This window comes from Lygodium microphyllum, chromosome 4 (assembly GCF_053477565.2).
Source record: "Lygodium microphyllum isolate KBCC chromosome 4, Lygodium_microphyllum_v1.1.10, whole genome shotgun sequence".
In the NCBI taxonomy this organism is placed as follows: domain Eukaryota; kingdom Viridiplantae; phylum Streptophyta; class Polypodiopsida; order Schizaeales; family Lygodiaceae; genus Lygodium; species Lygodium microphyllum.
In genome coordinates, this window is record NC_141138.1 from 113,969,663 (window position 1) to 113,997,202 (window position 27,540).

Genomic DNA, 27,540 nt, shown 5'->3' on the forward strand with positions numbered 1-27,540 from the left:
ATGGCGCCAGATCCATATTGAAGGCACGTCACTCCAATCAAGGGATACAAGGGCTCCGGCAAATCAAAGAAGTGGCAGTGCAACTATTGTGGATTGGAGAAATCGGGGAGTGTAACACGTGTGAAAGACCACTTGGCTTGCGTTCCCAAGAAAGACATCGAACCTTGCGCAAATGTGCCGGCATAAGTAACAGTAAGTCTCCATCTTTGGCGCCGAAAGCATATGGGTATTGAGCTAAAAGAGGATGAATCAACACCACATGGAGCTAATGAAACACAAGTGGGACAAAGAGAGGCTAGTAGGCCTAGTGGCGCTAGCCAAATTGGAGATGCAAGTGACCCATCAAAAAGAAGTGCATCCATATCTGTATCGGGTCCAAGTGCAAAAAGGACCCCGTTGCCATCTTCTAGTGGTGGTGGGCAAAGGGGCTCCTTGCATGGTACAAGTGTCCATACACGACTTCAAAGGTAGGCAATTGTAGAGACAACTAGGCAACTCACACGCTTATTTATTCGGTGTGCTATCCCTTTTAATGTGGCCACTACACATCAATGGAAAAAGACAATCAGGGCAGTAAGCCGCATAGGGTGTGAGTGGGAAGGTCCATCCGCAGATGCATTACGCACACGGGAGCTTCGAAAGGAAAAATCATCCATAAAGGCTCAATTGAAGCCCTTGAAGGAGACATGGGTAAAATATGGATACACAATATTATACGATGGATGGTCAGATATGCGCCGAAGAAATATTTACAATGTTTTGGTGTCTTCATGTAAAGGCACCATGTTCATTAAGGCCATCAATGCCTCTACCTCAGGTCTTACCATCATAGGAGCTTTCACTTGGGAGCACATGCGACAGGTCATTATGGACATAGGAGTCCAAAATATGGTACAGGTGATGACAGATAATGGAAGCAATTGTGTGTCTATGGGACATATGCTTGAGGAGTTTCAGAGCATAGTATGAACTCCATATGCATCCCATTGACTTGACTTGCTTATTGAAGATGTTAGACAAACATCTTGGGTGGATGACATTTTCAAGACAGCAACAAGCATGGTAAGATTTGTGAAGAAGAGGCCATTCGTCACAAGCATGTTTCGAGCCAATAGCACACTTGAGCTATTGAAACCCTCCACCACTCGATTTGCTTATAAGTTTACTGTATTGGAGAGGTTGATACGGGTCCGTCCAAATTTGATACGGACCATTGCATGCCAAGAATGGCTCACATGGAGTGAGAGAGTCTTCAAAGGCTCTTGCTTTTAGACGCAATATTTTAAATGAGAGTTGGTGGGTTGAGGCAGAGGCATTGGTGAAAAGTCTCACTCCTATTTACATTGTATTGCGCATCACTAATATGGAGGGAAGTACTTTGGGGCTTCTATATAAGTATATGGATAAAATTGGCGACGCCTTGCTTCGCAATAGCTTTTTGCCCAAAGACAAGTTTTTGTTTAACTTTTACGCGTGTAATTATTTGGTATTAACGACTCCTTGATGATTTATCATTATTCTAACATCTAAGTTTTTAACATATTTTATCTATAGGGTTGATGAGATTCCACTACAAGAAAAGAGAGGTATAGCGACGGCGGGTAACGACGCAGGGATAGCGGCATCGCTATTTGCATCGCTATTTGCGTCGCATTTAGCGACACCCCACAGGGAAAAAAAAGAGGACCGAAACCCGAGTGCGTTTCATTTCGCGCATTTTCGTGAGACATTTCGAGAGGGAGAGCGAGAGAGAGAGAGAGAGAGAGAGAGAGAGAGAGAGAGAGAGCGATCGTTTTGCATAGAGGGTGAGAGAGGGAGAGGAAGGAAGAAGGCTTGCCGCCGCCGCCGCCGCCGTTCATGAAGGAGAGGAGGAATCGCCGTCGCAAAGAGGAGCCGCCAAACCCTCGCCATATCTTTACAGTGAGTCCATTCTCTCTCTCTTTTGCTTGTTTAGAGTTTAATTTGTGTATATTGGAGGGAGAGGAAATGGGAGAGAAAGAGAGGGAGAGGGAGAGGGAGAGAGAGAGAAAGAGAAAGAGAGGGAGAGAAAGAGAAAGAGAATGAGAGGGAGAGGGAGGGGGAAGGAAATGAGAGCAAAAGGAAGAGAGCAAAAGGAAATGAAAGAGGGAGAGGAGAGAAAAAAATAGAGAATGAGAGGAGAGAGAAAAAGAGATAAGATATTAAACATAATAGGCAAAGAGAAAGAGAGGATGTGGGTGAGGGAGAGGAAATGAGAGAGGGAGAGGAAGAGAAAAAGAAATAAAAGAGAGTGAGAAGAGAGAAAAAGAAATGAGAGAGAGGAGAGAGAAAAAGAGAGAAAGATCATTAAACCTAATGCTAAAAGAGAAAAAGAGAGGGTCAGGGTGAGGGAGGGAGAGGAAATGAGAGAGGAAGAGAAACAATGAAAGGAAAATGTGAGAGAGAGAGGAGAGAGAAAAAAATGAGAGAGGGAAAGGAGAGAGAGGGAAGAAAAGAGAAAAAGAGAAAAAATATCATTAAATCTAATAGAGAAATAGACAAAAGAGAGGGTCAGGGTGAGGGAGGGACAGGAAATGAGAGGGAGAGAAAGATAAATGAGAGGGAGAGAAGAGAGAAAAAAAATGAGTGAGAGAGAGAGGAGAGAGAAAAATAGAGAAAAATCATTAAACCTAATAAGGAAAGAGAGAAAGAGGGCAAGAGAGGGAGAGGAAAAGAGAAAAGAAAATGAGAGGAAGAGGAGAGAAAAAGGAATGAGAAAGAGAGGAGAGAAAAAGAGAGAAAGATCATTAAGCCTAATGGAAAAAGAGAGAAAGATCATTAAGCCTAATGGAAAAAGAGAGAAAGAGAGGGTCAGGGTGAGGGAGAGAGAGGAAATGAGAGAGGAAGAGAAAGAAAGAAATGGAAATGAAAGGAAGAGGAGAGAGAGGAGAGAGAGGAGAGAGAAAAAGAGAAAAAAATCATTAAATCTAATAGAGAAAGAGAGAAAGAGTGAGAGTGAGGGAGGGACAGGAAATGAGAGAGGGAGAGAAAGAGAGAAAAGTAAATGAGAGAGGGAAAGGAGAGAAAAAAATTGGAGAGAGAGAGAGGATAGAGAAAAATAGAGAAAAATCATTAAACCTAATAAGGAAAGAGAGAAAGAGGGTGAGGGCGAGGGAGAGAGGAAACGAGAGAGGAAGAGGAAGAGAAAAGAAAATGAGAGGAAGAGGAGAGAGAAAAAGAAATGAGAGAGAGGAGAGAGAAAAAGAGAGAAAAATCATTAAGCCTAATGGGAAAAGAGAAAAAGAGAGGGTCCAAGTAAGGGAGGGAGAGGAAATGAGAGAGGGAGAGAAAGAAAGAAAGGGAAATGAGAGGAAGAGAAGAGAGAAAAAAATGAGTGAGAGAGAGAAGAGAGAAAAAGAGAAAAAAATCATTAAATCTAATAGAGAGAGAAAAAGAGGGTGAGGATGAGAGTGAGGGAGGGAAAGGAAATGAGAGAGGGAGAGAAAAAGAGAAAGGTAAATGAGAGAGGGAGAGGAGAGAGAAAAAGGAATGAGAGAGAGAGAGAGGAGAGAGAAAAAGAAAAAAAATCATTAAACCTAATAGGGAAAGAGGAGAGAGAAAAAGAGAAAAAAATCATTAAATCTAATAGAGAAAGAGAGAAAAAGAGGGTAACGGTGAGGGAGGGAGAGGAAATGAGAGAGGAAGAGAGAGAAAGGTAAATGAGAAAGGGAGAGGAGAGAGAAAGGAATGAGAGAGAGGAGAGAAAAAGAGAAAAAATCATTAAACCTAATAGGGAAAGAGAGAAAGAGAGGGTTAGGGTAAGGGAGGGAGAGCCAGGACTTGCAAAGGCAAACCATCCCTCAAAAAGTTCTCAGACACTTTCCACCTATCCCCCACATAAACCACATGTTTCGTACGTTCGGCATAGCGAGCTTAACGTGGCATGCGCAAAATAGATCCACGGATGGAGTTCAACGAATATCAACGGATTCACGCGCATGAAGCCACATTGACTCTACCTTCCCAGGCTTTGCCCAAGAGCCAAATGAATCTTCGGCTCGGTCTTGCAATGGATGGCGTAAACCCATTCAGTCTGCGCTAAACTTCTTACAGCGTGTGGCCTATAGTCCTTGTCAACTATAATATCTCTCCATGGCTTTCTACGAAGAAAGGACATCTCATACTTAGCTTACTCGTCCCCGGCTGCTACAAAGTCAAAAATATGGGCGTGTATCTTCGTCCATTAGTCGATGAGCTTAAGATTTTGTGGGAGGAGGGGGTCACCGTACAAGATATGAGCAGGAGCGATAGTCCGCGATCAGCCAATATTCGAGCCATTCTCATGTGGACGATACATGACTTTCCAGGATTCTGAGAGTGCTCAAGTGAGCAAGCCTCCGTTCTCACTGATAATATCTATATTTTATCTCGCTCAAGCAAGTATTCACTGGGTCGTGGTATTGGAAAGGTTTGGTTACCTCAGATTATCATGCATGTTCATTGTGCGGGCCACAATTAGTCGAAGGTCACGAACCATGAAGAATATGGTATATCAAGAACACGGTGCTTTCTTGCCAGAGGATCATGAACTTATGGAAGGTTTCCTTGGACAACCTCTAACACATATGAACGCCGCAAGCGGGTACGAGCTGAAAATGATCCACGCGGAATCACATCCAAACGGGATGCGACAGCTCTCAGTTTTCTACGAGTTGTTATATTGGACCCACTTACAGATCAACCACTTGTTGAATCCCATGCATATTTTCAAGAATGTGGACAGCTTGCTATGGGACCACATCACAGGAAAGAGAGACTATAGGGAAACGAATGGATTTGAAGAAGGTAGATAAGATGAAGGCGCTTTGGCCGCAGTCGAGTGCTGATGGTCGCGTGCAGCTTCCCCGCACTCCTTGGGTTTTGTCCACTAAAGAATAGTGCATTGTGAAGCAAGTAATCAAGTCTATCCGCACTCCGACGGATATGATGCGTTCTCTCAGGTCCGCATTTTCTAAAGACGACCAATTATCAGTGCTAAAATCCCATGACTGGCATAAGATATGCCAGGTTTGTACAACAAATGGATTGTAATTGGCGTACGTATTTTGCTATTTGAAGTGTAGCCATTATTCATAATGCTTTCTCATTTGTGGCAGTTTGTACTACCGATCGCGATCGCAGGATGTCTTACTCTAGAAATACGCGGGGTCATTTACAAGTTGTCGACTTTGGTGCAATGGATCTCATAGAAGGAGATTAAGATGTCCTCTATTGAATCCGCGAGGCGGAAAGCAGTGGAGACGGCCTATCTCTTTGAGAAATACCTGTCCACCAGCATGCTCACGATACAAATCCACCTTCTTATGCATCTTATAGATGAAGTGAAGATTGCTGGACCTGTCCATACGCGATGGATGTTCTTCTTGGAGCGCTTCATGAAAACCCTGAAAGGCTTTGTGCGACAACGAGCTCGGCCAGAAGGTAGTATGGCTGAAGGTTGGTTGGTGTCTGAGGCGCTAGTGCATATTTCACAATGGCTACCAACGGTGGATCCAGATAATGAAATGCTATGGTCGCTGAAGAACGATGATAGACTGACTGGAGATGTGGTTGAAAATGGGGTAGAAAAAAGAATGGATGTCTCAATGGAGGAGAAGGTGAATCGCTTTTATATATTGCACCATGCCTCTATGGAGACATGGCTCACCAAGTACCAGATCGCTAGGCAAGATCGAGAGGAAGCGAGAGCTGAATCCCGACGTAGTACGCATCATCGACCAATTCAATATGCCGAAGGCATGGAGAAGATACCGCGATTCATGTCAACGTGATGGTTACATGGAGCTTTGACCGCAGCGTCTCGCGAAGGGACAAAGCTCTCAATGGAAAAGTAGGAATTCTCGAGGGGATGTAGTCCAAAGGTGATGAGGCGTTTAGAATCTGTCGTATCTAAATTTTATATGCGACATCTAATTTGAGTGTTTCAATGTACAATACAAAATATATAGTGCAACAAAATGCACTCCACAATGGACTGTGGTATCATGGCAAGGTTCGAGCAAGAGGACCGGCGACGAGCAACGGATCCAAACACGGTTGTGGATGAGATGGAGTATTTTGGGAACTTGCAAAGTATTGTTACGGTGGATTACCGTAACTTCTCCATGATACTATTCGATGTGCAGTGGTTCAAAGTGATACTTGGAGGAGCTGGAGTAACAGTTCAACGAGGTCCATCTAGATTTCTCGAAATAGATTCCGAAAAAAAATGGACGGATTTGCGCGACACCTTTGTGTTGTCGGCCCATTATGAACAGGTGCATGGACTCATTTGTTTGCTAATTGCATTACGGCATTATTTATGTCACAATGGTTTGCACTCTCTTATACGTATTTATAAACAGATAATCTTCTATCCAAACCTCCGACAACCTCGATAGTGGTATGTTATATCTTCAACTCTCCGAAGTGCAAGAGTATATGATCAAAGCGATGTTCCGAGCATAGATGAAGATAATATGTAAATAGAGGGGTCGATATTGCAAGGAGTGGAGGCCGTCGAAAGCTTGGAGCCAGCATCGGCTAACAATGATGGAAATACAAGAGTCCAAGAATTCTTTGAAAACGAGGTAGACTCGTTTCTTTTGTGGTAACATGTCTATCGACCTTTGAGTGTATGCGGAGTTGTGTTAGGAGATTAACATGGGACCATAGGATACTTCATACTTGGAACATCCACTTACTGAATTCGTTGACCAATCACTTATAAGGGTACATAAGATATGCATTTTAAGTTATTTTTTTTAAATGATTTATATTGTTATGCTTTGTATGATTTAAATTGATTATTCTAACATCATTTTTTGTCTCTACAAGTAACATTTTCAGGATGAATCGAGGAATGAGCGATGAGGAGTTATAAGATATCTTCACACGTATGTCTCCAGACCAGATCGCGAGATTCAGAGATATGGCAGACCAAGAGCTATCTTGGTCTTTATCACGGCGCTCTGCTAGATCTACTTCAGTGCAATCAGATGCTTCGGCTTCAAGCAGACAATCTCGATGCCCTAGACTTGGGCCAAAGGGAGGGAGTGTTTCAGGGTCAGAGGGATGCTGCAAAGATACAGAGGCAGAGAGCCCATGGTCGACACGGGATACAAGTGCGACTCCTCGCTCTCGTGGCCCTTCCAAGGAGCGCGGCTCAGGCTCAAGTGGATGCTGTGGAGGCACGGACGCAGTATCTCCATCTCATCGTTCAACTGGAGTTGTGTCACCTCCGGGATTTGTCACACCTTTGAAGACATCTACTCCGGCTTTTGCTCAACCGTCAGCAGGTGGCACCCCTATGGGTGTCACTCCGAGAGAGATTACCCCGGTTGGTAGATGCACAAAGGTCTCCTAGATATGCCCAAGAGCGTGAACACAGATGGGAGAGGACCCATCTTAGACAGATTACAGGAAGATATGGATATCTAATCGATGTTAGGTCAGGAGCCATCATCATGAATGATGAGGGGAGAGTGATGGCTCACATGAGAGAGTTGTGCCAACAAGTTTTTCGGTACGTCTTGGATCATTGGAAAAACATACCGGAGGGGAGCAAGAACTACATAGTAGCATCCTTGCACGAGGAGTTTCCGGTTCCAATCTTAATAGATAGATTCTCTATGGGCTGGATGATGGATTGCAAGCGTACATACATGTTACACAGACGATCCGACGCACGCAAGGCAATCAAAAGGGGCTGCAAAGCCCGAGTAGTTAGATGCAGACGATTGGCGCCGACTGAGGGAGGAGGCTACATATTCTCCAAGACGTTGAAGTCAGCAGCGCAAGACAGCAAGGACACGACTCGAGACCGGAGTGATTCATCATCTTCGGAGTGATGGCCACAGGACATATTTGGAGGACTTTGTAAGTTTTTCTTTTATTTTGCTTGTTTATATTTTTGTAATATTCTTTGTACTGACAATCATGTTTTTAACAGTTAGCACTTTATTTTCTTTGCAGCACTCCATTACAAATCGCGATCCGACTAGCCTTGAGACTCGATTTGCAGAGAGGCATGGTCTCACTTCATTGATCGACCAATTGTATAGACGCGACAGCCCTGTAAGTCACTCATCTTTCTTGTCTGTAGTTTCCATGTTTAATTAGAACGCATTATTGTATGGTGGACTGATGTATTATTTCTTTTTCTACAGAGTCCATTCGATGCTCCTTTGCGGCGGGATGAGCTTTCGGGGGACGAGGATATGTAGCTCGTCCTTGGATGCCTGGAGCTCACACACCTTTATTTTTGAGTCGTCTGATCTATGTAGACATTTTCTATGTATTAGCGATATCTTGTCATGATTGTACCAATCACTTATTATGCGATCATGTATTTATTTCATGTATCAGTGTTATGATTTCAGTATACATTGTTTTTGTTTGCAAGCGCATTGTATACAGTGCAGAAACTATTTTTTTATGACTCTAATAAAGCACACAGTGCTATATGTGGCACGTCTACCCTACTACCAAAAAAAAAAAAAAATCCCTGTTACCGTCGCTGATAACAGGGAAAAAAAAATTTGTGTTCAATCTCTATGCAAGCACATTGTTACCGTCGCTGATAACAGGGAAAAAAAAAATTTGTGGCAGGGCGGCTTGCTGCCCTGCCACATATAGCACTGTGTGCTTTATTAGAGCCATACAAAATAGTTTCTGCACTGTGTACAATGCGCTTGCAAACAAAAACAATGTATACTGAAATCATAACACTGTTACATAAAAGAAATACATGATCGCATAATAAGCGATTAATACAATCATTACAAAATATCACTAATACATAAATAATGTCTACATAAATCAGGGGACTCAAAAATAAAAGTATGTGAGCTCCAGGGATCCAAGGGCGAGCTACATATCCTTGTCTCCCGAAAGCTCGTCCCGCCACAAAGGAGCATCGAACGGACTCTACAGAAAAAGAAACAATATATCAGTCCACCATACAATAATGCATTCTGATTGAACATGGTAACTACGGACAAGAAAGATGAGTCACAGAGCCGCCGCGTCTATACAATCGGCCGATCAATGAAGTGAGACCATGCATCTTTGCATGTGGAGTCTCAAAGCCAGTCAGATTGCGATTTGTAATGAAGTGTTGCAAAGAAAACAAAATGCTAACTGTTAGAAACATGATTGTCAGTGCAAAAAATATTACAAAAAAATAAACAAGCAAAACAAAATAAAAACTTACAAAGTTCTCCAAATATGTCTTAAGGCCGCCACTACCAAGATAATGGACCACTCCGGCCTCGAGTCGTGCCCTCGCCGCCTCGCGCTGCTGACTCCAACGTTCTGGAGAATTTGTAGCATCCTCCCTCAGTCGGCGCCAACCGTCTGCATCTAACCACTCGGGCTTTACAACCCCACTCTTGATTGCCATGCGTGCGTGGGACCGTCTGTGTAACATGTATGTACGCATGCAATCCATCATCCAGCCAGTAGAAAATCTATCTACTGAGGCTAGAACCGGAAACTCCTCGTACAAGGATGCTACTATATAGTCCTTACTCCCCTCCGGTATGTTCTTCCAATGATCCAAGACATTGTGCCGAAAAACTTATTGACACAACTCTCTCATGCGAGCCATCACCCTCCTCCCCTCATCATTCATGATAATGGCTCCCAACCTACCATCGACTAAATATCCATATCCCCCTGGAGTTTGCCTAAAATGAATCCTCTCCCATCTGCGTCCACGCTCCTGGGCATATCCAAGAGACCCCTGTGCATCCGGTCTACCGACCGGGGTAATCTCTTGGAGTGGCACCCATAGAGGTGCCACCTACTGACGGCTGAGCAAAAGCCGGAGTAACTGGAGTAGACGTCCCCACACGTGTGACAAATCCCTGAGGTGACGCAACTCCAGCTGAACGATGAAACGGAGACACTGCATCTGTGCCTCCACAGCATCCACCTGAGCCTGAGCCACGCTCCCTGGAAAGGCCACGAGAGCGAGGAGTCGCACCTATATCCCGTATCGACCGCGGGCTCGCTGCCTCTGTATCTCTGCAACATCTCCCTGACCCCGAAGCACTCGCTCTCTCTGACCCAAGTCTGGAGCGTCGAGATCGTCTGCTCGAAGCCAAAGCATCTGATCGCATTGAAGTAGATCTAGCAAAGCGCCCTGACTAAGACCGAGACAGCTCTTGGTCTGCCATATCTCTGAATCTCGCGATCTGGTCTAGAGACATGCGTGTGAAGATATCCTATAACTCCTCATCGCTCATCCCTCCACTCATCCTGAAAATATTACCTACACAGACAAAAAATGATATTAGAATAATCAATTTAAATCAGACTAAACACAGTAATATAAATCCTTTAAAAAAAGATCACTTAAAATGCATATCTTATGTACCATTATAAGCGATTGGTCAACAAATTAAGTAAGTGGATGCTCCAAGTATGAAGTATTCCATGGTCCCATGTTAATCTCCTAACACAACTCCGCATACACTAGAAGGTCGATAGACATGTCACCACAAAACGAGTCTACATTGTTCTCAAAGAATTCTTGGACTTCTATATTTTCATCATTGTTAGCCGATGTTGGCTCTAAGCTTTCGACGACCTCCACCCCTTGCAATATCGACCCCTCTATTTGCATATTATCTTCATCTATGCTCGGAACATCGCTTTGATCATATACTCTCGCACTTCAGAGAGTTGAAGGTATAATATACCACCATCGAGATTGTCGGGGGTTTGAATAGAAGATTACATGTTCACAAACACGTACAAGAGAGTTCAAACCATTGTAACATAAACCATATCGTAATGCAATTAGCAAACAAATGAGTCCATGCACCTGTTCACAATGGGCCGGCAACACAAAGGTGTGCAAATCCGTCCTTTTTTTTTCGGAATCTATTTCGAGAAATCCAGATAGACCTCATCGAACTGTTGCTCCAGCTCCTCCAAATACCACTTTGAACCACTGCACATCAAATAGTATCATGGAGAAGTTACGGTAATCCACCGTAACAATACTTTGCAAGTTCCCAAAATGCTCAATCTCATCCACAACCGTATTTGGATTCGTTGCTCGTCGCCGGTCCTCTTGCTCGAACCTTGCCATGATACCACAATCCATTGTGTAGCCCATTTTGTCAATACGCTCCACGCGAAAATGCCATCCACGTGACCACATTGCACTATATATTTTGTATTGTACATTGAAACACTCAAATTAGATGTCGCATATAAAATTTAGATAGGACAGATTCTAAACCCCTCATCACCTTTGGACTACATCCCCTCAAGAATTCCCACTGCTCCATTAAGACCTCTGTCTCTTCGCGAGACGCTGCGGTCAAAGCTCCATGCAACCATCGTGTTGACATGAACCGCGACATCTCCTCCATGCCTTCGAGATATCGAATCGGTCGATAATGCGTACTACGTCAGAATTCAGCTCGCGCTTCCTCTCGATCTTGCCTAGCGATTTGGTACTTGACGAGCCACGTCTCCATAGAGGCATGATGCAATATACAAAAGCGATTCACGCCTAGCGATCTGATACTTGGCGAGCCACGTCTCCATAGAGGCATGATGCAACATACAAAAGCGATTCACCTTCTCCTCCATTGAGGCATCCATTTTTTTTTCTACCCCATTTCCAACCACCACATTTCCAGTCAGTCTCATCGTCTTTCAGCGACCATAGCATTTCATTGTCTGGATCCACAGTTGGTAGCCATTGTGAAATATGCATTAGCGCCTCAGACACCAACCAACCTTTAGCCATGCTACCTTCTGGCCGAGCTTATTGTCGCACAAAGCCTTTCAGGGTTTTCATAAAGCGCTCTAAGAAGAACATCCATCACGTATGGACAAGTCCAGCAATCTCCACTTCACCTACACGATGCACAAGAAGATGGATTTGTATCGTGAGCATGCTGGTGGGCAGGTATTTCTCAAAGAGACAGACCGTCTCCACTATTCCCCGTCTCGCAGATTCAATAGGGGACGTCTTAATCTCCTTCTATGAGATCCATTGCACCAAAGTCGACAACCTGTAAATGACCCCGCGTATTTCTGGCGATCGCGATCGGTAGTACAAACTTTCACAAATGAGAAAGCATTATGAATAATGGCTATACTCTAAATAGCAAAATGCGCACGTCAATTACAATCCATTCATAGTACAAACCTGGCATATCTTATACCAGTCATGGGATTTTAGCACTGATAATTGGTCGTCTTTAGAAAATGCGGACCTGAGAGAACGCATCATACCCGTCGGAGTGCAGATAGACTTGATTGCTTGCTTCACAATGCACTCTTCTTTAGTGGACAAAACCCAAGGAGCGCGGGAAAGCTGCACGTGACAGCACTCAACTGCGGCCAAAGCACCTCCATCTTATCTACCTCCTTCAAATCCATTCGTGCCCCTATAGTATCTCTCTTTCCTGTGATGTGGTCCCATAGCAAGCTGCCCACATTCTTGAAAATATACATGAGATCCAACAAGTGGTTGACATGTAAGTGGGTCCAATATGGCAACTCGTAGAAACCTGAGAGCCGCCGCATCCCGTTTGGATGTGATTCCGCATGGACCATTTTCAGCTCATACCAACTTGCGGCGTTCATACGTGTTGGAGGTCATCCAAGGAAACCTTCCCTAAGTTCATGATCCTCTGGCAAGAAAGCAGCGTATCCTTGATATACCATCTTCTTTATGGTTCGTGACCTTCGAGAGTCTAACTGTGGCCCGCACAATGGACATGCATGATAACCTGAGATAACCAGACTTGTTCCAACACCACGACCCAGTGAATACTTGCTTAAACGAGATAAAATATAGATATTACCAGCGAGAACGGAGGCCTGAGCAACCTCCGAATCCCGGAAAGTCGTGCATCGTCCACATGAGAATGGCTCGAATATTGGCTGACCGCGGACCATCACGCATGCTCATATCTTGCACGGTGACCCCCTCCTCCCACAAAATCTTAAGCTCATCGACTAATGGACGAAGATACACGTCCATATTTTTGACTTTGTAGCGACCGGGAACGAATAAGCTAAGTATGAGATGTCATTTCTTCGTAGAAAGCCATGGAGGGATATTATAGTTGACAAGGACTATACGCCACACACTGTAAGAAGTTGAGCATAGACCGAATGGATTTACGCCATTCATTACAAGACCAAGCCGAAGATTCCTTAGCTCTTGGGCAAAGCCTGGGAAGATAGAGTCAACGTGGCTCAATGCGTGTGAATCCGTTGATATTCGTTGAACTCCATCCGTGGACCTATTCTGCACATGCCACGTTGTCAAGCTCGCCATGCCAAACGTACGAAACATGTGGTTTATGAGGGGGATAAGCGAAAAGTGTCTGAGAACTTTTTTAGGGATGGTTTGCCCTTGCAAGTCCTGTCGATACCTGTGAGCACCACACTTTGGACATGTCTCCATAGTCTTGTATTCTCCTCGAAACAGTATGTAATCGCTGATACATGCATGGATATTATTGTAGTCCATGCCAAGCTTTCGTAAAACATGTCGTGCATCATCACGAGACTCGGGCATGGTATTTGCAAGTGGTAATATATGATATTTCAATAACCTAAAAAAAATCATAAAACACCTTAAAAAAGCACAAATGTTTGTAATAATAGTGCCGGAAAAAAAAATCAACGAAGCGTATGTACAAGGTACCTGAACAACTCGATGACACTCGTATCGCTCCACCCGTATTTTGCTTGCACACTTAAGAGTGCAAGCAGTGTCTTCAGCTGAGATACTCGGCACCCATCATATAATGATATAGATGCTTCCTCTCTAAGAGGATCAAAAGTCTCGACATCCATGGGAATCAATGTATCGATCATTGCCTCCATCTCAGGCTCCAAGATTGTAGGTAGGTCTGAAAGGTTGCCTATCCCCTCTGGCATTGACAGTATAGATTGGCCTTGCAAGTGGTGGATTGGCTCCTGCACTCCATCCATCGCACGCCTACGTACTCTTCTAATTGGCCACAAAGGGTGCACTCCTCCTTGGGATGAGACATCACCTTCCTGGATAGAAAATTTGCCAGCGAGACCCAATCTTATTGTATATGGTATTCAATTATCTTGCGAGTACAATGCATGATTGATATTAACTTCAAATTACCGTTTGCTGAAAATCCGCAATCGCCTGATCAATGATCTCAGATTGAAACTCGCCAAATCGTCGTACGTGTTCTATAGACAATCGGCGTTTTCGTCTAATTGCCAGCTTGCATTGAGAGCAAGGACATGGGACACGCTAATTAAGATACGCCTCGTCATCTTCAACAACAGGACCTTCGTTTTCCATTTTGTCTACGTTACGACAAACAATTTGTTTTTGTTATCATTCTTTTCTTTTCTTAGATTGTTATCATCTCCTTCCATCTCTCTCTTTTTCTATGACCTAGCATATGGTATCATAGAACACTAGTATTTAATGATTTTTTTCTTTTTCTCTCTCCTCTCCCTCTCATTTTTTTCTCTCTCCTCTCCCTCTCTCATTTCCCTTTATCTCTTTCTCCCCCTCTCTCATTTCCTCTTCCTCCCTCACCCTAACCCTCTCTTTCTCTCTTTCCCTATTAGGTTTAATGATTTTTTCTCTTTCTCTCTCCTCTCTCTCATTCCTTTTTCTCTCTCCTCTCCCTCTCTCATTTACATTTCTCTTTCTCTTCCTCTCTCATTTCCTCTCCCTCCCTCACCCTCACCCTCTCTTTCTCTATTAGATTTAATGATTTTTTTTCTCTTTTTCTCTCTCCTCTCCCTCTCATTTTTTTCTCTCCTCTCCCTCTCTCATATCCATTTCTTTCTCTCTCCCTCATTTCCTCTCTCTCTCTCACCCTGACCCCCTCTTTCTCTCTTTTCCCATTAGGTTTAATGATCTTTCTCTTTTTCTCTCTCCTCTCTCTCATTTCTTTTTCTCTCTCCTCTCCCTCTCTCATTTATCTTTCTTTCTTTCTCTCCCTCTCTTATTTTCTCTCCCTCCCTCACCCTGACCCTCTCTCTCTTTTCCCATTAGGTTTAATGATCTTTCTCTTTTTTCTCTCCTCTCTCTATCAATTTTTTTTCTCTCTCCTCTCCCTCTCTCATTTCCTTTTCTCTCTTCCTCTCCCTCTCTCATTTCCTCTCCCTTCCTCGCCCTCACTCTCACCCACACCCTCTTTCTCTCTTTGCCTATTATGTTTAACATCTTATCTCTTTTTCTCTCTCCTCTCATTCTCTCTTTTTTCTCTCCTCTCATTCTCTCTTTTTTCTCTCTCCTCTCCCTCTCTAATTTCCTTTTGCTCTCTTCCTCTCCTCTCATTTCTTCTCCCTCCCTCTCCCTCTCATTTTCCTATTATATTTTCTCTATTATGTTTTCGTCTCCCCCCCCTCTCCCTCTCATTCCCTCTCCCTTCCTCTCCCTCATTTCTTCTCTCTCTCATTATACACAAATTATACAAAAAATAAATAAATAAGAGAGAATACACTCTCCCTCCCTCTCGTTCTCTCATTTCATCCCCCTCCCTCTTCCATTTCCTCCCTCTTCCTCTCCCTCTCTTTCTCTCGCTCGCCCTACCTCTCCCTCTCCCTCTCCCTCTCCTTCTCTCGCTCCCTCCCTCCCTCCCCCTCCCTCTCCCATTTCCTCCCTCTCCCTCTCCTCCTCTTTCTCTCTCATTTCCTCTCCCTCTCTCAATATATATACACAAATCATATAAGCAAAAGTAAAAGAGAGAGAGAATGCACTCTCCCTCCCTCTCCCTCTCTCATTTCCTCCCCATCCCTCTCCCTCTCTTTCTCTTTCTCTCCCTCCCTCTCCCTCTCATTTCCTCCCCCCTCCCTCTCCCTCTCTTTCTCTCTCTTTCTCTCCCCCTCTCTTTCTCTTTCTCTCCCTCCCTCTCCCTCTCCCTCTTTCTCTCCCATTTCCTCTCCCCCTCTCTTTCTCTTTCTCTCCCTCCTCTCCTTCGCAAACGGTAGCGGCGGCAACAACAAGCCTTCTTCCTCCCTCTCTCTCTCTCACCCTCTATGCAAAACGGTCGCTCTCTCTTTCGCTCTCCCTCTCGAAATGTCTCACGAAAATGCGCGAAATGAAACACGCTCGGGTTTTGGCCCTCTTTTTTTTCCCTGTGGGGCGTCACTATTTGTGTAGCCGCTATCCCTGCGTCGCTACCCGCCGTCGCTATACCTCTCTTTCCTTGTAGTGTTCGTGCAGTGTGGAATGCACAATGGGATTGATTCCATAAACCAATCCATGCTGTCGAACATATCTTGCATCCCCTTTGGCGTAGCGAGAAGCAGTACACTAGCGAGGACTTAGAGAAGGGCTTCATGGAGTACATGAGACACCTCACAGGGGATGATATAGATATGATGAGAAGAGTAGAGGATGATTTGCTGGCATTCCGCAATCATTCTCTTCATTTTGGCCGACCCACAACTAGGCTTCAAGAGACATAGCTTCAGCCTGTCTCTTGGTGGGAGAAATACGGCAATTGTGCTCCTACTTTGGTATGTGACTGGTGACTTTTATATTTTTAATCTTAATTATCTAATGCATTACGCAACCTGGGTAACAAGTTCTGTAATTTATTGCCCACTCAAATATTGATTTTACGGCATGCATATTAGCAATTGCCAATTACTTAACCTCAACCTTTTAAATTTGAATAGAAATGCATTGTCATTCGGGTCCTCTCGCAAGATTGTAGTTCAGGACCTGCTGAGAGGAATTAGAGCACATGGGCCCTCTTCCACACCAAAAAAAGAAACAAGCTCACAACTGCCCAGTTGGAGCGTTTAGTGTTTTGCCATTGTAATCTCCAGCTTCTTGAGAGGACCGCTCTGTCCCCTAAGCCTTCACAGGTAAATTGGTAATGATTAGTATTATGTATAATTAACTTTTTAACCTTGAGTCCTTGACACTTGACATTGCTAATTTGCTTGGAAGTTGGATTGTAAATTGTGATATGTATGAAGTTTGAACATTGAATATATTGAATCTCCTCTCATATGATATATCTTTGTCTCGTTCACCTTTACAGGTGAATGTTAACAAGATTGATATAGAGGTGTGTGACATTCCGCAGATACCACAGGAGCGGGATATCTACTCCATGCTCTATGAGAAGCTATCGGCACCGGTGCATGAGACTCATGCACAGAGGAGAGTTAGAGTAAGGGCCACACATAGTCATGCATCACAGGTAGAGTCTGAGCTAGAGTCTGAGGATGAGACTAGGCTGCTTCATCAACTTCTCAATTAGGGACCTCGGAGTCAGACAAGGAGATGGTGCACAGATCCTCAGAGTCCAGATAACTCGTGATATACAGGAGCCAGTTTAGCAGTGCAGAGTCCAGACTAGAGTTGTCGGTTGTTCATTGATGTTGATACTTATAGCCTCACTGGACTTTGAAGTTTTGATAAATAATAGATTATTCACATGACATAGTTACTATCATTGTATCTTGATCCCACTTATTATGCATCTTGATTCTTGTTCCATTGTTCTTAATGTCAGTCTTCACTGCTCTTTAAAGTTTAGATCATAGATTATTTATGAGTCATAAATTCTAATTCATTTTGTTACCTTATATTTTGAAAATTGAGTCTTAATTGTATTAAGCTATCTTAAGTTTCAACCATTGAGTCCTCAGTCTTAACTCCTTAATTTTCACTCGTGAGTCGTAACTCGTGACTTGTGAAATGTATAATGAATCATGATTTTAATCATATGACATGAAGACTCAAAGTTTTGTATGAAATTTGAATACATGTTGTTGTAGACATTGATATATTTACACACCCACATATCACTATATTTTTTTTAGTGTACAATCCGAAACATCGTTTTCCCCTTTTCAAAATTTGGCCGAAACTCCGAAACTCCGGTTTTTCCCATTTCCGTTTCCCCCATTTATGAAACTCCCCCATACTATACCCCCTACGAGGCCTTTTTTGGCAATTGGCTTCTAGTGTCTGGACTCCCACTTTAGAGTCTTAGAGTATCATGCCTACACACACACTCCTAATGATCACAAAGGAATGCTCACTCCCCAAGCTAATCTCTTGATCTTCGTAGATCACTCCCTCAAAGCGAAAGTCAACCATTTGTTTAATCCTCAAACAAACATGGTGATCATCAGGAGAGATATAGTATTTGACAAGAGGGATATAGTGCAGTCTTTTGCACCAGACTCGAAGCCGATTCCTCATCCTACACCATCAGCAAAAGTGCCTACTGAACTAGAACTTCTTCCCGCTCCTAATCCACCTATAGATTCTTCAGCTCCAAGGACCTATTACCTCACTAGTACTAGCAGACCATGCAGAATTCAAGGATCCTTCCACCAGATTCCACTTCAGAGGGCCCTAGAAGATCTACTCCGCTTGCACCTTAGGCTTCATTTGCATCACTATTTAAAGGTGATTATATCATGTATTCTAAACCAAATAGTTAGCAAGAGACTCTTTGGCACCCCCAATGGCAAGAGGCTATGAAAAAGGAGCTAGAGACTATTGACCAAAATGAAACTTGGACCTTGGTGGACCATCCCAGTCTCACAAGAAAGTAATCGGGACGAAGCGGATTTTTCAAACTAAGCCAAAAGCTGATGGAACTTTAGATGAATACAAGGCTCGCTTTGTAGTGTAAGGGTTTTGACAGAAGTAAGGTATTGACTATGAAGAGACATTTGCTCCTACTGTGCAATTGATATCATTCCATTTGTCGGTTGCGCTAGCCACTCTCCGTGGTTAGTTGATCTATCAGATGGATATCAAAAGTGCCTTTATGAACGGTTATCTTTTGGAGAAGGAAGTCTATGTGGAGCAGCCACCTAGGTTTTCTTCTACTAACCAAAAAGATAAGGTATTTCGCCTTTTGCAAAAATCTCTTTATGGAGTGAAACAAGCACTGGGGTCTTGGTTCCAGAGGATGGATGAGTTCCTTCGAACTCAAGGGCACCATTTTACCCCTTATGACCCAAACTTATATGTACGTACCACTTCAGAGGGGGTCAGTTATATCCTACTTTACGTAGATGTTTTGTTGATTACTGGCTCTAAATTTTGCTGCCATTGTAGAAACTAAGGCCAAGCTTTATGCTAGTTTTGAGATGACAAACGTTGGTTTGTTGGAAATGGAGGTAATTTGTTTTGAGAGTTGTATTTTTGTGTCTCAGTAGAAGTATGCTCTTAAGCTAGAGGAATAGTATTGCTCCGATCAGACATGGCTTATAGCCATACCACTTGACCCCACAGTCCACTTCTATAAAGATGCCATAGAACAACCTTTTGATGAGCACATCTATCGATCTGTAGTAGGGAAACTTCTCTAGTTGATTTATACTAGGCCAGATCTAGCTAGCTCAACTGAGAATGGAGGTAATTTGTTTTGAGGGTTGTATTTTTGTGTCTCAGTAGAAGTATGCTCTTAAGCTAGAGGAATAGTATTGCTCCGATCAAACATGGCTTATAGCCATACCACTTGATCCCACGGTCCAGTTGTCTAATGATACCATAGAACAACTTTTGATGAGCACGCCTATAGATCTGTAGTAGGGAAACTTCTCTAGTTGATTCATACTAGGCCAGATCTAGCTAGCTCAATCAGTCTGATCACTCAGTATTTCACTACATCTTGCATGTCACATTGAATTACTTATTTGTGTTTTGAGATGTGTTCGGTGTATCTACGCTTATGATTTCACATATGATTTTGGTCTATGTTGGTATGGCTACACTCATTCAGATGGGGCAAGAGACTCCAACACGCGGCATTCCCATAGCAACTACCTCTTTACCTTGGGCACAACTCCCATTTCTTAGTCAAGCCATATACAAGAGATGGTAGCAACTTCCACAGCCGAGACTAAGTATTTGGCGTTGTTTGATGGTATCACTGAGGCCATCTCCCTAAGGTGTCTATTGGGAGCATTTCATTTTCCATACAACTCTCCTACTGTTGTCTACTCTGTGACAACCATAGTGCCATTGCCCTTGTGGGCAATCCAATCATTACACCATGGACACAACATATGGAACTCCACTTCCACTTGACCAGAGAGCAAGTTGAGCTAGGGAGTATACGCCTAGAGTTTGTACCATCATCCAACAACTATGCTGATATATTGACCAAAGTGGTCAATCAGTCGATGTTGCACTATATTCTACCTAAGATCAACTTGGATACACCGCCCCTACTTCTTTAGCTTGACACGGAGAGGGTGCAAGCCTTCAACTTTTCCTTCCAATTTGAGAGGGGGCGGCTTTCTTCCTTCGGTAGTATGAGCATATGGTTTTCCAGTCTTTGATTCAAACATTCTATATTTTGTACTCTTGTATTCTCATCCGCACCATCAAGATTATGTGATTGCAAAAGGACATTCAACAAGTAAATGATTCCTCTGTGAGGCATTGTTCAATAGCAACATTTTCATTGCACTTTGCTTAAGTATGCCATCATTGCATTTCCCTTACGTTACCCCCTACATGGCATTCTATTCTTATAAACATGCATATGTGCACATTTACCCCTTTCTCGTCTTCTGAGTGGTCGACTCTAGATCCACCATATTCATGGACATCCTATGGCAATTCTTCAAGGCAGTCTCCCTTTGCTTGCTTGGCTTGTCTAGCTTACTTCCGCCCATCTTTTTTGCCTCTCCACATACGCACCATATTTGCTTCACCCACCCTTAGCCCCTTTCTTCGTCATCAATACCCAATAATAGTAGGGATAGCTTATTTGTTTTATGAAGGTCTTGCTGACCATCTTTATTGTTAGTCAGGTCAGATACTTAATCAACCACAACCCATATTTTCTAAACAAGCAATCCATCAACCAACAACAACCAAGAAAATAAAAATAAATAAATAAATCCTCAAGGTAAAGCTGCAGCCTGCAACAATTGAGGATGGTCTACCAAGTCATCATCTTCCATCCATTTGGCATCCATTCGTAGATAATTCTAAAATTTCACCAAGTATCTCCTAGAAACTTTACCTCTGATCTCTCTCTCCTTATGTGTCAACATCTACACAACTCCCCAACCTCAAGCTGAATTTAGCAGATACATCCTGTGGCACATCACCATGAAAATATCTCAACAAGCTTACATCAAAGGCATTATTAATCCACCAATGTGGAGGCAATTTCAGCCTGTAAGCAACATCACTAATCTTCTCTAACACTTGGAAGTACTTAAGTTGGGATATAATCTCTCTCTACCTTTCATCTTTTTCAGCCTTGCCTTTTCAAAATGCAACAATACATAGTCACCTTCTGCAAACTATAAAGCACATCTATGGTAGTCAGCTACCCTCTTTTGTTTTTTCTACGATCTTTGAAGTACATCCTTAACATTTCATTGACTACATCCATATTCTCCACATAGTGATCAGCCTCAAAGATCTTATCCATAGTGTGCAAAATAAAAGGAACTTTCTCGTCACCTTCCACAACTTTAAATGACGCCTTACCTATGGAACTATACACTATATTATTATATGCAAACTCAACCAAAGGCAAGTATTGCTCTCATTGTGTCTTGTGACACTGTGAAACTAGCTTCTTTAGACTAAACATCTGTTTGCGGATGAAAAAACATGAAGAAAATTTCAGCATGGTATCCATGTTCTCAAATAGTCCCTTTCAAAACAAATTGGTCATCCGAAGATTTCAATCACTAATGATTAACTTTAGCATGCCATGAAAATAAGTGTTGCATAATCAACCATGACATATGATCAACCTTTATTTTCTTCCTCACCAAAATGAAATAGGCCTACTTATTAAACCTGCAAATCATAGTCCATATCCCATCATTCCCTATAGATATTCTAGAAAGGTAACTGCAATAAACCCAACATCTTCAATCTATTATACTTAACCTTTTGGCATATTATGCATGTCCTAACAAACCGCAACATCATGACTCAAAGCAGGCCAATAGAAAAAGTGCTCCATTGCCTTAACTGTAGGCTGTAGCATCTATACCCTGATGCCCTACACAGGGAGGAGCATGACTCTCAGTCATCATCTTTTGGCCTCAACTCCTTTGTCACACATAGCCATCTATGCATTATAACCATCTCTAAACAAACAATGCTCATGCCTCTGGCCATTACAAAGCTGACCATATACATTACCCAAATCCAAATCAACAACATACTAATTCTTCATGGGGAACTCAATGTGATACACAAGATTAGCAGCTGAAATCTGGGGTTTACGAGACAATGCATCAGCCACTACATTCTTTTTCCCACTTATACCCGTTGCATTAGATGGGATGCCCCAACATCTCTTGATCCACACATTTATCACATCATCATGCACTTATGCACCTATGTATTCATTGGCAAGAGAAGCAAGAAGACTACCATGCCAGCCCAGACTGGGTGCCTTCCTTTTCTCTTCAGTTGGTGCTTGCTCCATGATGACATCAAAGCCAAACTTTAGATCCATCAACTAGTGATGCATTAGTAACTTGTAGTCAGTGTTCAACAGAAACACTTGCTCCAGTCTACACCCTGATTCGTTCACATGGCCCACATGTATGTGAGACATTCAATCAGCGAGCCCAAGTTCAAGCAGCATACCCCGGATGAAGAAAATTCGGTTGTTTTTCGCAGTTTCAGACCTAATAGTCAACAAGACTTTGTGCCTTGATAATGCCCATTTTTGGGTGGACAGAATTCACTCCCACAGAAGAAATCCAATCACAGCATTCATCTTCAAGGTTATGTGCAGGTGGGTAAGAGTGCAACTGATCTGCGTTGTGTCTGTGTGTAAACAGTCATGGATGCTGGCACAATGTAACTGAGTTCAATTACGGCCTCAAATTTTCAGATGGAACTTGTGCAGAGGACTTCCAGCCAACGAGATGAAGAGACCGAACAGAGAGAGTCAATGGCATCGGCAGAGAGGCGTCAACTTGTGACAATATGTTGCTCCCCTGTGGAACTTATAACTGTATAAGGACGGTCATGTTTGTGAGACTGGGAGCCTATGCTAACCTTTCCGTACTTGCAACTCTGTCAGATAGAATGCTATGTTTCCTTGAAGTTGTAATTATCAATGTTATTATGGACAGTGTGTTGCTCTGCTATTGAGCGTTTTATTTTTTACAACAGTATACAGATTGAGAGCCAGCCTTATACTTGAAATTGCAATTGGCAATGTTGTTAGCAAAAATGGGTTACCTCAAGGTATGTGCAAATCCTCACAAATTAACCGATTCGAGTCTGCCGGATGATGGGCAGACATTTTTGCGTTTACAGGGGAAGAAATCGTGTGCAATGCCGAATCCCAATTCTCCTCAGGGAGCAGAAGAGAGGGCGCCAATTTGGTCTCCCAAGCTGCACCGAAGCCGCCGTGGACAACCCATCAGCGCAATCCTGACAGAAACTATCTGTGTGGGCAACCCACAAAAACAAGAGGGAAAATAAATCAATAAATAAAGATCGTCGTTCACGCTCTGTGGCGATTTGAGCGCAAAACCATGCTCTGCGGAGTTGGGGGCATTAATTTTTTTATTTTATTTATTTATTTAATTTTTAGGTTTTTTTAATAATTATATATGTAATAACATATAGCATATATCTGTGTGTGTGTGCGTGTGAGGCTTCACTCAATCATAATTGTCCTCCCTTTCCTCTAAGCTCAGATCATTGAGATTATAGGTATTTGTCGCTTTAGATTTGGGTGGACCTTAACCATACATGATGGTAACAATTCATGATGGAACTTTTCTCGGAATTGAACCCTTGGCCTGGTTGGCCCAATGGGTACAACCATGACATTTTCAAGACATTAGTTAATTCTTATACAAATTCCACTCTACTATAAGAACTATGACCACACATTTCATAGAATTCTCAACGTAATATTTTTTTGAATTAATAGACAACGGTAACAATTCATGATGGAACTTTTGGAGGAATTGAACCCTTGGCCCGGTTGACCCAATGGGTACAACCATGACATTTTCAAGATGTTAGATCATGCTTATGCAAATTCCACTCTACTATTGGAATTATAACTATGGGTTTCACTGAACTATCGATGCAATATCTTTTTACATTAATAATGTGAATCATACTGAGATTAATAGTAGAAAATATTTACACATGCATCTAATTGATGCCATCGGGAATAAGTCCCAATAAGCAGGTTGCTACAAACCTTTCTCAATGATTTATAATCAATCTTGTTCCCATAGCTCCTATATAGTCTATTGTTGGAAGTGAACTTGGATGATTAATCATCTACCAATGCAATATTAGAGATTGTCAAGCACACATTCCCTTTCGCATAACCAACAAGGAGACCATAACAAAAACCTTCAACTTGAATGTGTATAGGTTTATTGGCTCTACTATTAGGACCATAGGATAAGGAGATTTGTTAACATCACAACCCTACAAGTCAGTACGACTTTATTTGCAAATTCTTGAAAGTAAAAATAAACCCAAATAGAATTGTCATTTTGTAAGAGAATGGAGAGAGATTGAGATTAGAGAGAGATTTTGAAAAATGTAAAATAAGATGGCATGTCTATCCACTTTTAACTCTTCTCATATGGCAATTCGAGTCCAAATGACACTACAACCTTCATAAAATTTCCCTAAGTGCACTAAAGGTACCATTTGTTTACCACTCTCAACATTTATTAATAAATTGTAGCATCTTCTCTTCTAGTAATATTTTGGCTTTTGTGTTCCAAGGGTCTCTCTCCACCTTAGAGATGAAAAAAAGATCCCAAAGGACAATGCTCATACTCAATTCTATGCTCTTCTTTTTATGTTGCCATGTATTTTTATCTTATGCTTTAAATTATACATGCAATTTCTAATGTGTATATTTTAGCTATATCAATTATAAGCATATAGAACATCAAACTTCACTATTGTGATCGAATGTAGATCCAAAGCAAAGTGTTAAATTATAGTTTAAGTATGTATTTTCAATCAAATTATAATTTAATAAAAAATTCAACTTTTATTTTAAATAAATAAACAAATAATATATGTATAATATTAAAAATACAAAACACAATCTTGTTCACTATATTCCAATATTTCAATATCAAATTTAGTTAAAAATTTTGAAATTAATATTAAATTTTTATATATTTATTTACACGAATATGTATTTTTTCACATATGAGTTGAATTTCCATTATGCATTCTAATGTAATAGGAAACATTTTGAAGATACCATATTATAAATCATTATAAGTGCTTATGTGGTGGGCTTTTTAAGTTAATGGATTGTAAAGCATAGCAATGTGCATTTCAAACTATATTGTTTGATATATGTTGACTATGTTATATGTTTATAATGCTTTTTAAAGCTTCAAACTATTGATGAGTTGAGAGTAAGAGAACTTTTCTTATGATTGGAGAGAATCTGTAAACACAATAGTGAGAAGCTAGATCTGATACAAACGACAGTGAGGAGAGAGAAATACTAAAAACGCATGCTAAGAGAGAGAGAGAGAGTAAAAACGCAGTCAGGACAGCTTGCAGGAGAGAGAAAGACTAAAAACACAAGCAGGACAGCTTGTAGGAGAGAGAAATTTGCCAAACACAAGCAGAACAGCCTGGCAACAACCTATAGGAGTTGGCAACTCCTAGAGGAGAGAGAAAATTGTCAGTCGATAGGCAAGATGGTTGGGCGATAGCCTATAGGAAGCAAATGCACGGTTGTGATGATGTGGCAGGCTCTATGGCAACAGGTCTGCGCAGGAACATCAGTTGCCCAGATGGAATCAGCTCCAAACTGCATGAAGAGGGCTGGAAATCAGGCGTCAACTGATGGAGATAGCAATGGACAGCAGTTGCCCAGATGGAATCAGATCCAAACTGCATGAAGAGGGCTGGAAATCAGGTGCCAACTGATGGAGATAGCAATGGATAGCTTCCGCTGAGATGTCCTCACGAACGGGCTGTGGGTAGCAAGTTAAAACACGTGAAATATACAAAAACGAGATTGTGGGTTGAATGGAGGGTAGCATACTTATTTATAGAAAGTTTGGGCCCTCCCAAGTGGGTTTATGCTTATGGGATACAAAAACTCTCTAGGGGCACGTTTCTTTTAAATAAACTAGATTTCTTCATTAATGAAGCAAGTTTTGGGGCTGTTTAAGTAAAGCTAATTGATTTTTAGCTCAACACCTCTGAGTCCCTGCATCAAGTAAAAAAAAAAACTGCAAACAAGTGTTGCTCTAATACCAATTGTAATGCATCTGGACTCAATCACTCACTCGACAGGTAGATGCATTAAGAAAATCTATAGATGCAATGGTTGACTCTTCTATTATAGGATCTTCCAAGGCATCCATGGCTAACACAATATCAGACTGTAGCTTATATTCCAGCTATTTGCCCTCTTGCTTGCTATCCTGTTTCTGCTCCTGTCCAACCTCTTCCATAACATACTCGGGAGGTGGTTGATTTGTAGCTTTAGGCGGATCCACACTTCTTCTTATCACTCTCTTAGATATCCATGCATTATCTTAATCTCTCTTCTATTTCTCTTCCACAAGTACATCTGTGTTTTGCACTTTTGCTAAATATGCATCCACTGAATATGCATCTACCAGCGATTCCCATCCAGTTATGTCACGAATGTCTTGCCCTACATGAAACATTTCACTATCAGTAACTTTCCTCTTTTCAGCTGCATGCAAAGCCTGTGTCCATATTGCAGCCTTCGGACCAACCATCACTTGGCTAGACATTCTATCCAATTGTAGACCAAAAGTAGAAGCATGTACAGCCGCATAAGCATTTCGGACAGCCAAGTCTTCCAACAACTTTTGCATACCTCCCTTTCCGAAATTCAGAACAAGAGGAAATCCCGTTTCTTGTGCATGGATCTTGCCATCTTTCCAAAAATTGAGTTGTCGTTTCAAGGCCTCTTGATAAGCAGCACAATCCTTTCTTTCATGCGGTAAACTATCACACCACATACTTTTTTTTCCTGGTTTAGGGGCTACTACCCATTCCCTTTCCTCTTGTCCTTTCTCATCCAATTTTGCGACCTTCAATTGAAGATTGCACATGCCTTTGACCAATTCATCTAATACATCTTTCTCCCTAACATTGGGAACAGCAAGTGCAACCATAGGATTAGCCACAGAAGTGGATGGCTTACTGGATACATCAACTGTTTTGCCCATAACACTGGGCAAGCTAGATACATGCAATCTTTCTCTTCTTCTATACTTTTTCACCAATGTAGTAACAACTTCCTTAACATGCCTCCAGTCTGTTTTTAGCCATGTCTCTGTAGTCTGATCTTCTAACAAATCATCAAGCTTCTCTTGAAGCTCAAGATCTGCTGCTTGTAGAAACAATTCAATTTTCTAACTTTCAAGAGCTTGCTGTTCTACAAGATCTAACTATTGAAACTGACTTTCAAATTCTCTTAATAACTCTGTAGCCACAAGACCCTTATTGGATTGTAGAACCCACTCCTGAAAAGTCTTGCACGTAATCAAACTAGTGTCTTCCATGTAAATTTCTTCTCTAAGTGT

At 42.1% G+C, this 27,540-nt stretch overlaps 1 protein-coding gene and 1 pseudogene across 5 annotated transcripts in view; one reads left to right on the forward strand and one right to left on the reverse strand.

The window, feature by feature from the left end:
• LOC148037491 (uncharacterized) overlaps positions 1–23,502 on the reverse strand; it is a 119,051-nt gene extending 95,549 nt beyond the window's left edge. For all 5 annotated transcript variants that reach the window (XM_087676442.1, XM_087676441.1, XM_087676443.1 and 2 more), the window contains exon 1: positions 23,201–23,502. The gene's annotated coding sequence lies outside the window, so the exon portion shown is untranslated. The remainder of the gene's footprint in view (positions 1–23,200) is intronic.
• On the forward strand, positions 1–25,872 carry LOC148037492 (uncharacterized; annotated as a pseudogene).
• Positions 25,873–27,540: the final 1,668 nt, after the last annotated feature.